The following is a 17,653-nucleotide window of genomic DNA, read 5'->3' on the forward strand; positions in this document are numbered from 1 at the left end:
AGGAGATTAGGACACAAGTTAATCAATTAAAAGATCACTTATCTTTGCACCACACCCATGCCTTTCCCATACTCACACATCAAGCTCTACAACAGGTGCAAAGCAGAGAAGGCAGCTGGGCCGAGCAGATACCCATATTACTTATCCCCAAATATCTTGAGACTGTATCACAGTCCTCACAAACCAAACAAGTCAGGCCAGGCTTTTCTATTGAAGGGAAAGCCTCACTTATTGCAAGGGCCACAGTGCAGCCTGTACTGCGCCAAGTGTGCATGGCCAAATGTCACTTTGCTATCAGCTCCAGACCACAGACACAGCCAGAGCCACACCACCACAAAAAGCCCATGAGAGGAAATGCTATTATTTCCACATTTCTTGTTTCAGAGCAGGGAGAATTCCCTGCTCCATCAGACTGAGTATAAGACAGAAAAATTTAACCACAAATCATTTTTATATTGGCAAATATAGACCACAAGCAAGCCTCATCTTTCAGCAGATTCCTATTCACTGCTGTCCAAAACTTAACCAGTTAAATTGATAGTGTTAAATCTCATTTCATTTTCAGTCAGAGGTTATTTTAAAAATAAAAACAAACAAGTCCATAAAACAATTTAAATGCATGAAAGTTTATATTCCACATTATGTAGTAAATTCTACTTTCCTTCAGGAATCCAGCCAGCCAAATGTGTTCCCTTGGCCAGTTGCTGGAATAATAGCCTCTCCTTTGTTTCATCATGACTTGATTACTATAATTATTTGCTCACTAGACTTTCAGCTACTGCTCTGATTGTGGGGGATACAGAATACAACTGGTAGACTACATGCTGCATCTAAGTCTTTCCATCACATTACCCCTATATTCCCATATTAAGAGAGCTCCATTGCTTCCCAATGCAGCGGCGGCCTGATTTTTTAGATCTTCCTACTAATTTACAAGGCTTTACATTGGAAGCCTCAGATAAATCTTTTGCTGTTCCATGTCTGAAGAGTCTTAGGGCTGTACTTGTATTGCTTTTGTCTCCCTCATAGTGTTTTAGACCCTGAACTTGTTTAGCCTTACTCACATGAGCAGGTTTACAGACTTCAATGGGACTGCTTACATGAGTAAGAAGTACTCATATGAGTAGATATTTGCAGGCTCAGACCCTAAGTGACTTGGAGAGCTTTTCTATTATTCACTTCTTGAAAAGCACTTGCAAAGAAACAAGAGAGGACTTACCGTATTTATTCAGAGTTATTATATATTCACCATGTCTTCTTCTTAAGCCCTCTTTGTTCTTGAGTACATGTACTCTATCTACAGTAGCGATCCACAATATTTCTCTCAGGGGATTTTCACATGCGAAAATAGCAAGAGTTTGACATGTTGGACTGTTGGGTTTTAGTGCTGTTTTGTTTCTCCCTGTGAGAATTTGTACATACCAACTTGAGACAAAGAGGATTTTGTTATTTCTTCTATTGCAGCAGCACTAACAAGCTTGTGCCAGGGAGCAGAGCTCCACTGTGTAAAAGCACTGCTCACACACCTCAAGCAGCCATCACCTGCTGCTAAACAGTTAAAAACTGTAATGTTTCTATTGATTAAATTGAGCACTGTCATTTTCACCTTAGAACTTTTTTCTTCAGGCATTTTCAAGTTAAGAGGGTATTAGGACAATCAATTTAGTCATCAGACTTACAGCACCTAGTTCCAGCGTGGCTCATTTTTAGCAAGATTTGTATTTCCCACCTATATAATACACAAAACCAGGCACATACATTTTATATAATGAGAGATGCTCTCTTCTCTGCAAGACTTGTATTTCTTAGCAGAAACAGGGGTAAAGGAAAAAAGCTGCATTGTTCTGCAGCCTGCCATGCTAAGAAGTTGCCCTTGCTGGGAATGTTGGATATGTCATGAGAAATGTGCAAACTGGGCTCACTGAACACACCAGATCTTTTAAAATAAATTAAATGCCTTTTCCAGCAGAACACAATGGAAAGGTATGGATGGATCATTAAAAGCTAGAGCCTTTCGGAGATTCTCAGTAGTGATTTTTTCTTTCTGAAAACACCAGAAGAGATGACAGATCCTTTGCAGTGCAGAATGCTCCTGAAGCACCCTCCATTTCTGCAAATGTGATGGAGAAAGTGGGGGCATTCAGCACTGTGAAGACTGCTCATCACCTTGCAACACTGTAAGCTGTTAAACCCTTGCATTGCACGGCCAAATCTGTCCCTCAGTTCAGAGTGCCTCCAGCCTCCTGGATAGAAACCCATGAGTTGGTTTCCACCAGAGATTTCAGCACTTAACAATGCTAATCTAGCAAACCCTCAGTGTGGGTCTGCACAGAAGCATGCCGAGGGAAGTGCAGCCCACGTTGCTTTCCATCTAGGATGGAAACACCTTAACTGATGTTTAGTCACAACACGTCTACTTTGATGGCCTGCCCCGACATCTATGCAACAGGATATGCAAGAAATAGCCTGAATAGACAATGCACAGAAAGAAGGAAAGTGTGGGGAACAACCGTTTCTCCTTTTCTTCTATGTGTCCTTATTTCCCATAAACCAGAAAGTTAGAAACTTCCTTTTTCTCCCCAGAGAAGACTTGCGTGGAGTAAGAAAGCCTGATACAAAGGGCAAGTCACTGACACAGAGCTGGGGTGGTGAGAAGCAGGGACTGATGCCCTTCTGGTCCTATGCTGGTTTGCATACTCTCACCTTACTTAATGGTTTTTAAGCTACCAAAGAACGGTATAGATTATACAAGCACAGCATTTTTATTTTATTTTATTTTTTTTTCCTACACAAGATTTGAGCCTGAACAGGCCACAACAGGGCAGTGAGTGCCGGAGGTCCACCCATCTTTTGTTACTGTCTGTGCTCACAGATCTTTTCTCACTTTAAGTGAGATCACAAACCTAGGAAACTTTATTTCTCCCTCTCAGCTGAAAAGCTTTCTCCCATGGCTTTTTTCTAAGTTCTAAAAGCTCTAGTAATAAACTGATTTTCCTTTAAGAAATGCTAACATAGCACTGTCTTGTGTCAATTTTCATGGGTCACCATGAAAACAAGATGGGTGGCATGAAATTAAAAGAGTTTCTGTTAAGCTTGCAGCCTTTGAAATCCTTTAGGTCTGAGAGATGGTAACCTTCTTCATTTCCCCAACTTTCACTTCTGAGCCACAACACATTGTCGCACTGATAACCCTCCCTTCACCCTGCCATCTCCAGGAAAAGAAAGAGACTTCTCACCAACTCACAGCTAGATACTGAAAGTGCAACATAGCAAGAAACAAAGTTAATCCTGAATAACAAGCATGAATTAGCTTTAATTATACTTACTGTTCAAGACTGTTGTAGTTAAATTCAAATGCTGTGTTCTACCTCTGTTAAATTTAAACAAAAAAAAAGTAAACAGGAGACAGTAGTAGCAAATAGGTAGGAAATTCTTTTCAAAGTTCTTATTCTGCTAATTATTTTATTAAATATTATTTCATATCAAATTTCACAATTTATATTCCCCACTGGTATCTAATATTTCAATAACAAAGCTCATTATCAACATGAAAATACTAATGCTATGATTAGCACTCTGAGGTAACAAAGCATAACCTACTGTGATAATACCTAATAGCCTCTCAGATAAGATAAATCAGTCTGACAAAAATAATATCCAACAGCAGTGTATGAATTCAAAGTTATTTCCTCATAGTCTCTCCAAGGTCTGAGGTTTTTCTCACACATCCAGTTCAGAAGCAATGAAGAACCTCTGTGTAGCGCAGCCTAACTTCTAAAATCAGTACAAGTGGTTCTTAGAAAGTGCATTTTTAATCACATAACAATTATTTTATCATTTGAAAGTTCTTTCACGCACTCAGCGCGCACTGCGCTGTGGATGCAGCATGTCATAAAGAGTAGGATCTGGAATGGCACTGACTGACCATACAGCAATGAGGCTCACAAAACAAGAGATCTGGGAATGCTCTTGAGAGCCAAGCCATGTATTTTGGATAACTGGTCATGGATAATCAGGCTTTCCAGCAGAAACAGGCACATTTAATGAAATAACTCTGGGCATCTTCATGTACTTTTCGATTGCTCAAAATCTGAAAATTCAGCCAGAAATACCTCAGAGAAAAAGACTGAATCTTATTAAAAGTGACCATAATGGCTACATAAAGCAGCGTGAACTACATTGTGTTCACTGGTGGATAATCAAAACAAAGCTGAGAAACTGTCTCCCATGATCATTTTCTAATCAGAAGTGCTGTGCTTGCACAATTGAAAAATTCTGTAGGAAACATTTAAATTTAACAGGAAAATAAAAATGATTTCCCTAGACAGAAAGTTTCTGTTAATCTCTCCTTAAATTGACAGAAGCCTTCCAGAGAAGAGGAAGCAAGAGAAGCAACAAGAAGAATAGTGTGCCAGAAACAAGCTCCCCAGGTTTCTAACGCCCTTATCTTCCCCTTTCCTTGTCTCTCCCCTTTCTAGCTTTGTAATATTCAAGATGGGACCAGGGCTTCCAGAAAGCCATCTAAGATGCCAAAACTCTTTTGTTGGCTCTCTTAACAATTAGATTCTCCAATGAAGCACCAGCCACCCACTCACGATTACACATGTAAACAAGGCTTCCTCCCTCCCCTAACATTTAACCTTGATTCATCACATAAGCCATTTTAAAACCTATACTGCTTTCTATAGGAAAAAGATGTGTAATTCCCAGTCAGTTTAAGGTAGAGAGCTGCCAGCTCCCCTGAAGCTGAACACCAGATTTAATAAATCCAAACTGGTATGAAATTCACCTCAATGCTGGCAACATTTCAGAGGACTGCTCAGCATCTCCTGCTGTTTTACAGACAGTAGGATACCCACAGCACCAGTGCTCCCTGAATCCTCTTTGCTACTCAGCAGCTGGCATCCGACAGAGCATCGCAGAGTAAAGGAAGATGGGAGCAAGGAGCTGGCCAAGGAAGAGCTGGCAGCATCCAGCAGCCATAAAATGACACAACCAAGTTTCACTGTTGAAGTTAGCTTGTTCTTCATTGCATCCCAATGGGTCTAGATGCACATCCAGCCATTGTATCCCATCTGCATCTTTCATGTCACTACGTTACAGGAGCTCCGCATCCTGCACACAGCACCGTCTGGAATTTGCTGTCAACAGAATTACCTATTCTGTTCAGGAGGAGGCCAGTCACTGGTGGTGTCCCACAGGAGGCCAGTTGCAGGAGCAGTTCTCTTCAACATCTTTATCAGCAACCCAGACAGTGGGATTGAGAACACCCACAGCAGGTTTACTGATAACACTAAGCTGAGTAATGCAATTGATGCAATACAAGGAAAGGATGCCCAGAGGAACCTGGACAGGCTTCTAAAGTGGGCCCATAAGAACCTGATGAGATTCAACAAAGGCCAAATACAAGGCATTGGGCTTGGGTTGGGGCAATCCCAGATATGTATATAGACTGAGAGAACTACTAAGAACACCCCCAGGGAGAAAAAATTGGGGACCCTGGTGGAAGAAAAGCTGGACATGACCCAGTAGTGTGCTCTTATGCTCCAGAAGGCCAGTAGTATCCCGGGCTGCATCAAAAGAGGGGTGGCCAGCAGGGTGAGGGAAATGATCTTCCCCCTCTGTATTGCCTTCAAGGAGCCCCCTACACAAGAAGAACATGGAGCTGTTGGAGCAGGTCCAGAAGAGGTCCACAAAGATTATGAGAGAACTGGAACGGGTTTCCCAGAGAAGTTCAGGATGCCCCTCTCTCTCCCCAGAGACATTCAAAGCTAGGTTGGATAGGGCCCTAGGCAGCCTGATCTAGTGGGTGACAGCCCTGCACTCCCTTGGCAAGGAGATTGGAAAAAGACGATATTTAAGGGCCCTTCCTAAGCCATTCTATGATTCTGTGAATTACAGTTCAATATTCCATTGGTTAATAACAAATAAAAGATAGGTATGATGCGGCACATTCTTCTTTGTAATCACTTGGAAATCAACATGCAGAGCTAGGACTAAGCTCTCCTCTAAATACAACCAAGTGTTTGGATTAGCAGGTAAAATGAGAATCAGACTTTCAGAAACTATGGAGCATGTGTGAACAAGTGGATACATTCCCATGGCTTTGAGTGATAGAGGGTTTACCACTTCCTTTTGCTCTGTAATTTCATATTTTAAACATGAGAAAAATAAACCTTAAATACAAAGCATTTGCTTTTAAGCAAATCCTGCCTTTTTTCAATGGCTTGCAGTCCGCATTATCACATAACATGGTAGCATTTACGGTAGGAGGCCAAGAACCTCTCCTGCAACTTTAGTAAGTACCCAGGCTATCAGTGATTGTGTTCTTTAGCATTATCTACATGAGTGACCAACTGTTCCAAAGACAGAATAATTCAGTTAAAAAAAAAAGATGGTTTGCTGCCGTTCAGCTATTTTTAAGTCGCCATGGGATTACATGCAATGAAAGAGAATGTAAACATAGAATGTCATTATGTATCACAATTCTGTTATCTTACACACATTGCATTACACTACTGAGGGGCAGGAACACACTACTTCTTATAAGACCCAAAGGACAAATTTTTTGCTTGGTTATTCCAATTACAGACCCATGTACCTCCACTGAAAGCAACTGAATTACAGCAACGTACCAATGAAGTTTAAAAGAGAAAACACATTGAGAATGGGAATTTGAGTGCTTGAGGCAAACTGCTAATCAACTCCTGCATGGTATATAGTGACCTAACTCCTCTGTGATTCGTGTAGACAATTTAAACCAGCTGCCAATCTGCTCCTTGAAAATTAAGTACAGAAATATAAACATATTCTGGAAATCTTGGCATTGTCAGGCTAAATATGTACACATGCCTGATTCTTTTCTCTCAACCAATTGAGGATGCAGCTTGTTAAGACTTTTTCCAGCAAAATATATATGTTTAATTTATGTGATTAATTTCTGTGTTAATGAAGGTTGAAGGCCTGAGAAGGCTGAATGCATCTATTTATCCAGGGGCCAGATAAAAATTGCTGCTCAACTTGCCAGTCCGACCCTAATATGGAAAGGCCCAGCCTCATTGAGGATGAGAGGACAATTAAATTTTTATGCTCATTTAATCCTCTGCCCTTTCAGAGCAAAGGCTGACAATTGTGCCCAATTTTTCCAAATGTTTGCTGTTACATAACCTTGACAAACCTACCAAATTCAATTTGTGCAGGGCCTGCTGACAAAAATCTGATCACAACAATATTCTGATGCTCTCTAGGGTTAAATCCTGGATTTAGAGGTTAGAAGAAAAGCCCAGCACTAGAAACCAGCACTTTATTAGTTCCTATCTGCAGCTACTAAATTCATATACTCTATAGATCTAGTCTACGATTTGCTTCAATATGAAAGGAAATGCTTTAAAAAGCTTTTCTGATTCTGAAGAGCTATCTATGAGCTTGGAAATGTTTTGCTCTAATACTCAGAAAAATTGATTCTTTCAACAAGTAATTTCAATATTATTTTTTTTCCCCTTTTCATGCTCCAGTATCCAGTCCATCACCTGGTCACTTCCTCTAACTGAGATTTATTTAGGGTAGCTGTATTGTATTATCTGTGCTTCTGTGGTTTAGTGCAGAGCCAGTTTATCTTATTGCTATTATGTTCTTCAACAGATATTCATTTAAGTGTGACCTAGTCTATTATTCTAGGCGCCTCTTGCATCTCTATTGGGCATTTAAGAGTTGTAGAACTCTCTAATTTATTTAAGCAGGGCACTTTAAAGCAACATCTCAATAATTTTCATTGAGTGTAAGGAGCCCTTCGAAGTTTTCAAAACGCTTGAAGTTTCTCCGCTCTTCTAAGTACTGCAAATATTTGAACAACAAATAAAAACGTTTAAGAAAAGAAAGTTAAAGACAGACACAGAGGCAGTGGGAGGCACAGAGAGACAAGAGAAATGAGTGCAAGCAGGGTTTTCTTTTGTTTGTTTTGCATGGAAAACTCTAGCACGAAAGTCATCCCAATAATTTGTCAAAGTTAAAATCCGGTCATTCCCCCAGAAGAGCATTTTGTAATGTGTTTCCCTCAAATCTAGAAGCATCTCTTAAATCTAGAATTTTCAAATTATCCTCACTTATTCTTTGTGATTAGTCAGAACAAATTAATGAGCACAAGGAAATATTTGCAAGTAATTTCACAGACACTGCAATCTTGTCTATATAATGCCACTAACAGTGACAGATATTACCAGCTTGAAAGAGGACTCATTATAAACAGAAGTCATAGTTCTGTGCTGGAAATAATGGGAAAATACGATAAATGAGTCTGATCTCATGTACACCAATGTCATGTACAGGGAGAGATTTACACCAACGTCACCAGGCATAGTGCAAATACTGTAATGTTGCAGTCTTTTCTTGTGCAAACTCTCCCTCCACAGTTTTCCACATAGGAAAACATGGGCCCGTAAAAACCAAACTTAAAAATACGTTTAATCAAGATTTAAAAAAAGAAATGAGCAAATATAGAGCAGATTCTTAAAGTAAACAAATAGATAAATGAATAACATTCAGAGAAAGCCCAATGAGGACCAAGCGGCACAGTCTGAAGGAGTGAGCCAGGAAAGGCAGATAAGCCCCAGTGCTTTATCTCAGGCCAGTAAGGCAAAGTACAGCTGCATCACACAAGGCAACACATGGAGTTTTGTCCAGGTCATGCTAGTCTTCTCCTTAGCACCAGTTAGCCTGGTTAGAATGCCAGGCAAATTGTCAATGCCTATGCTTCACATAGTTCTCTTTTGGCACTGCTACCTGCCTTACAGCTTGTCCTTCAGCTCATGCAGCGCTCCTGAATGTTTGCTGTGCTCCCTACGCTGAGGGCAGTAGGAAACTGCCTTTGCGAGCTAACAAGACCCTAAGTAACTGGGGGTAAAAACCTTCATGAGGATTCCTCTACTTTCTTTCCTTTCCCAGATGCCAGGAATGTACTTTGCCAGTGGGCAAATGTCAATTGTCTACTGACTTTTTTTTCAGGATTTGGCTTGGCCTTTTTCTCAGCTTCTTATAATTTATTATCCGTGATGAAAGAGAAACAAGTACATACTTTGATTTTACTTTTGGAAGGGGAATCCTAAGAGTGACAGCTCCCAGGACACCAAACACACCAGCTGTTCTTTTATTTTCCAGTTCGTCACAGTAATGATAGTCTCAGCGCTTGTTGCCAAGCCTCTTTGGAAAATATTTTAAAAATAAATATAGCACACATGAAAACATGCCAGAACAGCCTCCTTCTCATCAAAGATTCTCCAAGAACAGAAGATTTGAGGGGTAGTGGGTTGTTGGGCTGCATTATGGCAAAACAGAAAGCTTACTGATAATGATAATTACAGTGTTTGGCAAGCCAAGAAAAATTACATCCCCTTACCAAACTAGAAGAACGCAAAAAACCCTAATAGCTCCTGATTAGTTCCCTGAAAGTCAAAACCAAACAAGCCTAATAATCTAATTTAAACTAAAAATATCTTGTCTGACTAGAGAAGACCATTAACTGTGGTCAGTGCAAGCAACCACAAGAGTTGTTCAGGAAGATTAAACATTAAAATGCATCTGCATAGGAAGTAGTAGACTCATCTCTGATTTTATAGGTTAAAACACTGTGCACAATATGTTGATTAAATGAAGTTTGCAAGTATTCATAATTTATACTACATTGGGCAAACTCTTAATCTCTTCTTCGAAAGACACATCTCTGTACGTCTATGAAGGATTTCAGAACACAAATTTTAGTGTTCTCCTTTTCAGCCAGTCTCTGGGAATCCATCCATAACAGCCAGTCTGTTACACTGCCTAACTCCCTTAAATTTTAAATTTTCAAATGCATTTAAATCCTTTCTGGCCAGACTTCACATACTCATGGTTATGAGTTCTTTCCTCATAAACAAACTCCTTCAAACTCAGGCCGTTTTCTTATGCGTTGCTCCAAGTCTGCTTAGATATTTTTGGTGTCCTCCTGGACATTCTTTTTTCTCAAGACATGAATGAAATCAGGCAAGCTCTCTGCAGCTCTCCTCAAGGCTGTAGTATTTCTACCATCAGACATTTCTAAAAGAAAGGAAACAAGTTTAAAACTGTCTCCCTTACTCACCGAGTGTTATTTCTCTGCAAATATCCAACATCATATATGACTATCTAGCAAATGCTTATCCCTGTATTTTGTATTTTCAAAGATTTTCTTCCACTTTACTGCTTTGCTGACAGCAGAAAGAATCACTACCACGTAGAAAAACTGAAAGAATGTCCTGTTCCATTTGTTTGTGATACCATGAACTGATAGGAGAACGCAGAGCCTTGAAATGCTCTCAACAGGTGAATGAAGGAGGAAATTTTCAATTGCACTGGACAGAGCACAGTTTGACCCAGACATAACAGCAGTTGGTCTCAGGTGACATGAATGGGTTAAGTTTATAAAGCACTTCATTTTCCACCCACAGCTATGGTACCCTGGGTAATTACTGCAGCTTAAGCTAGACCACACCTTAGATAAACCTGTAATGCTGGCGTTTTCTGCAAACATTTTCTTTACTGCAAGCCGTGGCTTGCCTCTCACATATATTTGCTCTCTGTTTCTAACTTGGTTTTACCGTACCTAGTTTGTACTGAGTTGAACCAACAAATCAGAATTTGTTGATTTAGTCCCATACCTCTTCAGTGTTTGCGTGACACAGCCGTACCAGTTATGTGGTAACTGTGGCTCGGGAGACCCGACAACTTGTTTTTTGCACTACCTGAAAAAGACTGGGGATGAAGGAAGATGAAGAAACAGCTTCACAGAGGATGGAACATTCACTTTTTCTTAAAGGTGAAGGAGGCTAATTTGATTCACTAGCGCTAAGACAGCACATTAAGTTCTGGTGATAAATGAACATAATCCTGGCTCTCCAGAAAATATTTTCAGCATAATTCAGAACTGCTGGTGTTAACTTTTCATCAAGCTCCATTGAAAGAAAACACTTTTGTGTGTAGGCTGCAAAGGGCTCTGCAAACAGCAGTGACTACAGAGAACCTTAGTGAGCAGTTTGCCTCCAGCTGTTTGCTAGGTCTGCCAGCCCTGCAGAACCAGCAGTGCACGCAGGAACTTCCACGCAGGGCAGTCTTCAAATGAGCAGAGGTCTGCTGGCCTGTCCTCACCAACCCAGCTCAGCCTGGAGCAAGTGTGTTCAGGTTGATACACAGAATCACCCTGTAGTTTCTGTCAGAGGGAAGACCACTTGTGGATGAAAAGCTCTTTCCCTTGCAGGGCTAGACCTGGGAATGGGTTTGCCACAGCATCAAACTTTCTACAGGCTGAAGATAGATGCGCTACACAATATTAATTGCAGAAACGATCACTGATCTGATAAGTAAGTTTCTGAGTACATTCCAGAAAAGGAAAACAAGGTAATCCTTACACTAGCTGACATTTGCCCTTCGAAATGACGCTTTATGAGAGCCAGAAGAGTATATTAACAGCTAAAGAAAGAAAAAGATTAAAGGATAAGATTTTTAAAAGCATCTAATATTGGTTAAATATTTCACTCTGACAGCAATTACTTCAATCAGAGCAAAATTTGGCTAATGGTGACCAAATTTGGGCATTCCTGCTTAGGCATGGATAACTAAAAGACCAAGTAATTTTTCTAGGATAATAGCCCTATCATTTATTTTTAATAAAGCTCACATCAAAAGGAGTAACTCATCATAGAATCATAAAATTGCTCGGGTTGGAAAAGTCCTTAAAGATCATCCAAGTCCAACCACAACCAAACCATACTAACTTCAGTCACGAGGACCTAAAAGCCAACCAAAGTCCATTTTCCAATATTTTGATTTTTCATGAAAATTTAACATAGAAGCAATCAGTCAAATCTCAGTGTGCTCAAAGGCAGAACGCGGATCATGTGTTTGGGGAAAGAGTCTGAGTTCCTGACGACTTTATGTATGTATTGCACAAAATACAGACACATTGCTGTGCCATTGGTATTCAATGACTTGCACTGGATTTCAAGATGTGCAGTGTTTGACATACCACAGTAAGTGCAAAAAGCATAACAAGAATAAACAACAGCCCTAACAGCAGGAATCAACTAGATAACTAGTACAGAATCAGTACATTAAATACTGTGGTGCAAACAGGACGATGTGTCAGTGTTAAGCTGCAGGTATACGTGACACAGAGAAATCACTGAGATATAGGTCTTAACGTCTTCTCTCCCCTCTGCTCACTCGTGCCCCTACAACAAGTACGAGCACATCAAGTTGCTAAGCAAAAAAAAAAAAACCTCACAACCAACCAAACTTCAGAAACAGTGGAGGCGGAAGAGACAGGTTCCTTGTGAACAGCATGTTTTCTACAAGCATTAAACTTTCTATTTCTGACAATCCTTATTTCACTGTTTTAGTAACATGTATTGATTTAGTGGAATATCACTAAGGGACAAGAAAATGGGAACATACTCTGTTGAGAATGGACGATTCCTCTTTCAGCGAGACCACACAGGTTTTGCTTTCAGACCTGGCAGACTGTGGAACACTAAGATTTAAAACTATGATATTTTCATCACTAGAGTAGCTATTCTAAGCTGCTTATGAACAGTTTAAACTGGGACTTCCTCACTTGGGCTGCAGCAAGCAATGTTCATCACTCTGCAGGTGAAAGAATTTGAAAAGCACATTTTTTTTTTAAAGCTTCTAAGCATTCTAAAAACGTTATTTTTCCACATGTATTGAGCAATAAAGGCTGTTAACATTACAAAAGGTTTTTCAACCCAGACTGAAAATTAAGATCAAAAAGCCTGTTAGTGACTTCTAACTAATAGAGTCATACTGTTATTTATTTTTAGGTGTACAGGTCTGCACATTCTCTGCTGCAGATTCAACAATGTAAAAAAAACACTGACTTGAATTCTTTCCAGTTTAACTGGACTTTCCATAGCGTATTAAAGTAAGCCTGCTTACTTTACTTATGAGCTACCTATTAAATAAGCCTTCAACTGGATAAATACTCTTCTGAAATAGTGGTAATTCTGAATCCCAGCAATTTCATGTAGTATACCATACACACACTATGTTCTTCATGGAAAGGATTCACATTTACACAGGCTATAATGGTGAGAAAACAGAAGCAGATAGCAGCTTTGTGCTGACTATATATCTTAGTAAGATCACTAGAATGTGTTGAAGAGTGTCCTATTAGTGAATTGAAATGACTATGACTGTTCTACAATTAAGTTACGAGTATCTTGAACTCATCAAGAAGCTTGAAATTTACTTTTTGAGATGACAAAACTGAGATTTCTAGAGTATTCTGAAAGCCTTATATTTCCTTCTCTGTCTTGCATTCAGTAATGATTAGACTGGACAACCTGAACAAAGGTTGTCAATTCTTGATGATATTTGAATGTACTATTCTTCCCCCCACCCACCCTCCACCAGTTAGCAAATCAGAGCAAAATCTGAAGCCCAAACAAGTGACTGGCCAGTTCAAAGATAAGTAAGCAACTTCCAGGGATTCAAAGGTCCTCACAACTCGGATCCAGGGTGGGTTCCCAAAGCTTCTTGCTGAAGAATTGAGATGAGTAATTGAAGTCCTCAAAATAATTTCTACTTAATCTACACAACTCTTTATGGAAAATAAATGTTGTATTGAAAGATAGCTGCCCAACACATCCCAGTACTTTGCAGGGAATGGAAACAAGGAAAACCAGCATATTTAAGATCGCTCATCCTTCGGCTTTTAGCTGAAGGCATCTCTCAGCAGCCTCTGAAACACACACCACATACACAGAGCCCTAAGTGCCCCAGTAAGGAACTTATTGTGGGCATACTGCGATGTCTAAAACTGCTTGGCCTCCCCAGTCCTTTAATCGTCAGACAGCGATTCTCCGAGTAAAACTGAACAGCCAAGGTACAGAACATCAGCATTTTTTCAATAGCATACAACATAGCAGGCTCTAGTCACATTCACAATGTGGTCTGAGGGTATTAACTTCATCAGTCTGCTCCTGCTGATGCCTTTGCATTCTCTAAGGCTGGAGATGCAGTCATTGTTGATGAATCAAGGAGCTTGCTTTGAATTTTCACATGCTAAAAGGAAGAAAATCAATCTCAAATTCAATGCTCTCTCCCTCATCTCCTTCCAAATGGAAAAAACTGCTCCCGAAGGTCACGACGGCACTACCCTCCGAATCTTACAAGAAAGACATTAGAGCAGAACATGATCCTGCACTCCGTCATTACTGGGGGATATTGGAAAGAGGACAAAGGAACGTGCACACATAAGTGGAGAGTGGGCTCTTTTCTTGTATTGGCCACATTCAACTTGTTTGTTCAAGAAAAAAAAAAAAGAGTGGAACAAGACATGCATGCCTGATGCTGTTAGTGCTTAATACACTGGAAAAATTGTTTAGGAACAGTTCATCCTTAAAATTATGCTGCAAAACCAATCATTGAGATCTTAGCTTAGTTGATGCATACATGTTGCTTGTAGTCCATTAAATTTGAACATGCTTATTTTTCTTGTGGTTTTAGCTTAACTTTTGTGCTTTTGATCTGGAAGAGTCACTTAAGTTTTCATCCCTTTAATTGTGCTGCTGGACCACTACTCTTGCAGTTTGGGCTAGTGACACTGCATATCTATTATTACTATTATCCTGAGATGATTAAATGTTTAGGTGCCCTTCCCACAAGGAATAGAGCTACTCCACTGAGAAAGTCTTCTCATGGCCCAAACCTGCTGCTTCTGCACTTAACATCTCAATTCTCAAACTGCATTGGACTGAAAAGAAAGCAGAAACATTAGAAAGCAGTTTGCCCAGTGACAGCACACCAGCCTCTGCTAGACCTGACACAGATACTATATGAATATATTTTATCCTTTTTTAGCTGGGAGAGCAGAGGAAATCTGTAGTCCAAATAGTATTCTGTCTTTCAGTTGAATGGACTGGGGAATGTCACAGTTTCCCTATTCTCCACACGTATGTATATATGGAAAAAGCACACATTTATGAAGCATGTATGAGAATTTTAATATACTTCACACAAGCTATTTAAATAAAGGAGACCATCACCAGCACTCACATTTTTTTAAAAATCCCATTTTAAACATAGTTCGAAATATTCTACTTGAAAGTTCCTACTTTATTTACTCTGATGACTCTAAAATAGAAGCAGTACACGAAAATCCAAAAATACTTGATGTTGACATTTTGCATACCAAAGAACACTAGCCTAGAGTGAAACTGGGCCATGAGCTCCAGTTTAGTACCAACAGCTGTATTCCAATGCCATCCCAGCATTATCGTCGTATATTTCTCACTCTGAGGATAACAAAACTTCCTATTTCCAGACTAAATTTATTCATGGCCAGTGCTCCAAAAAGAAATGAAATAAACTATTGTGCTGTGACTTATGCCTTTTGTATTACTTAGATTATAGAAACAATGAAATATGTCATAAATGTCATCTGGATTTATTTTGGTGTGCTGCTGAACTACATTCAATGGTTGATTCGTCTAATTTAAGTTTGAAGCGCCTGTTAATTCATGTCTAGATTGCAGCTGAGCAGGAGCCAAAGTTCATTCTGCAGTTTTTCTGCAAAATTTCAATCAAGCAAAACACTTAGCATATTTCTATTATTTTCATTCTGCAAGCAACTAAGTACCAGTGCTGAGAAATCTATGTCAGCACATGTGGGCTCACGTGTAAAAAGCTAGGAAACTCAGAAAAGTTCTAGGCTGACAACTGGCAACCCTCATCTGTGCATAAGACAGATTCAGTTCAAGATGCTTCATACTAATTCACAAACCTGAGTCACAGCTGGTGCAGGTTTTGTAGGTGCTCTGAACCAATCTGCAGTCACATCAGCACTATGTACTATCTTATGAGCTCCCTCCAGCAGCCTGGTGTTTCTTGGTGGCTAAGAGCAAGGCAAGTTGGACAGATTTGTGTCAAATGACAGCAGCACTTCCAAAGCCATCAGCTATAACAGCGCTCAACACAACACCTGGATTGAGTGACTGGCACACACACATACCAGCTTAAGTACGTAAAAACCCCAGAAAAATGTGTATTATCTCAGTCATGTCTCAGTACCTTGCAATACACTAGATCTGCAAATAAAAAGACAATTCTTTTCGAGATAGTCTGCATAAGCAGACATGCCTAAGTATATACAGCAACTTAGAGGAAAAAAAACAGTAAAAGCTCAGGAAAGGCTACAAATAGAAAAACATATTGGGTTTCCTTGATTGGGAGAAGGAAAAAAGGCAGAAAACCAGGACTTTCAAAGACGAGTAAGGTAAAATACTTGAAGTTGCATGGCTTTCATTCTTTATGCTCTTTTACCACGATGCTTATGAAAGGAAGATTTTCAGCAGGGCTCAATCATCCATCTGTTCCCACCAATGCCAAAGTTAAAACCTCCCAGACCAGCTATGCAATCAGTCAGCAAATTCAGAAGTCATTCAGATGATATAGAGCATAGAGAGTTCAGTTTGGTCAGGCACAGTAGTGATACTATACTGTGAACAACAAATTCCCAGCTGCATGGGCTCTGGTCATCAACTCAAGTGAATTTAAGGAGCCTAAAAATTAGTGTATTTTCTAAGAAACAATTCCTCTGCATTACCACATGCAAAACTTGTACCAGGTCACCTACATAACTCCTTCAAAGATAACCCTCATCTCCAGAGAAGTCTATTCTTTGTTATACATACATTAAACATCAGAATTTACTGTCGTGACTCCTTTCAATCCATCTTTATGGAACAGACATATGTGAGGACTGTGTGAATGCTATGCTTCCCCCAAATTGCATCTGCCCTGTTTAATTGAGGAATATAGAGTTGAATTTGGACAAAAGAAAAAAAAACTCTGAAAACACAGAAAGGAAGATAGCAGCTGGTCAGGTACCCTACCTCTCCTTGCCCCTCATACTCCTCAGGCAAGGTGAGAGCCATCACTGTAGGAGAAAAGTATTTTTTCCCCACTAGGACTCTTACCTTTACTTGGGAGCTGATTATTTTGTTTTACTCTGCCTTTGTATGTAGGCTCAGAATTGTGCCGCAAGCCAACACAGGGAAGCTGCAAATAGAATTTTTTTTCTACTCTTACAGGTACAGAGCTCTTGTCATTTGTTACCCTCTAAATTATCTACAATTATTTTGTTTAGCAGGCTAATATGGAAACTCTGTTTAATATGACAGAAAGAGCAATTTAACTGAGTTGTGCTTTGTATCGCGCGTTAGCAATCAGCACATTAATAAGTCTAGAAGATTGATATCAGTTTGAAAGGCAAAACCTACACAAAACAATTAATTAAGAAAGTTAAAACAAATGAACTGCTCGGGATAGAACTGGATCCATGAGACGAGATGGTAAAAGCCCAGAAGGAAATACTGTAATTGAAAACTGACAGTAGAAGGCACACAGTACAGTTAAACATTATCTTATCAGAAAATTAGCAAAATGTAATTTTTTTTATTGGATTTTTACAGATGTTATTTTTAACCACATCAAAAAACCCCACCTCATGGCTATTGGCACAAATTGTCGTAATTGCTATAATTTGAAGTCTGAGCAGTGGAGTGACTGCTCAGATAACTATCTCGTCCTCCTTGTGCTGTATTAGGAAAACAGCCAGGAGACATAT

General features: G+C 39.7%; 1 long non-coding RNA gene across 6 annotated transcripts in view; it reads right to left on the reverse strand.

Annotated features, from left to right (window-relative positions):
- The window catches only part of LOC116217057, a 306,245-nt gene that overhangs the window by 215,646 nt on the left and 72,946 nt on the right, over positions 1-17,653 (reverse strand). Inside the window, exon 3 of one of the 6 annotated variants that reach the window (XR_004160972.1) lies at positions 3,327-3,370. The exons of the other annotated variants lie outside the window; for them this stretch is intronic. This is a non-coding gene — a long non-coding RNA (uncharacterized LOC116217057). The remainder of the gene's footprint in view (positions 1-3,326; positions 3,371-17,653) is intronic. 6 annotated transcript variants of the gene reach the window in all.

The sequence above is a fragment of the Meleagris gallopavo genome, chromosome 11 (genome assembly GCF_000146605.3).
Source record: "Meleagris gallopavo isolate NT-WF06-2002-E0010 breed Aviagen turkey brand Nicholas breeding stock chromosome 11, Turkey_5.1, whole genome shotgun sequence".
NCBI classification, from domain to species: domain Eukaryota; kingdom Metazoa; phylum Chordata; class Aves; order Galliformes; family Phasianidae; genus Meleagris; species Meleagris gallopavo.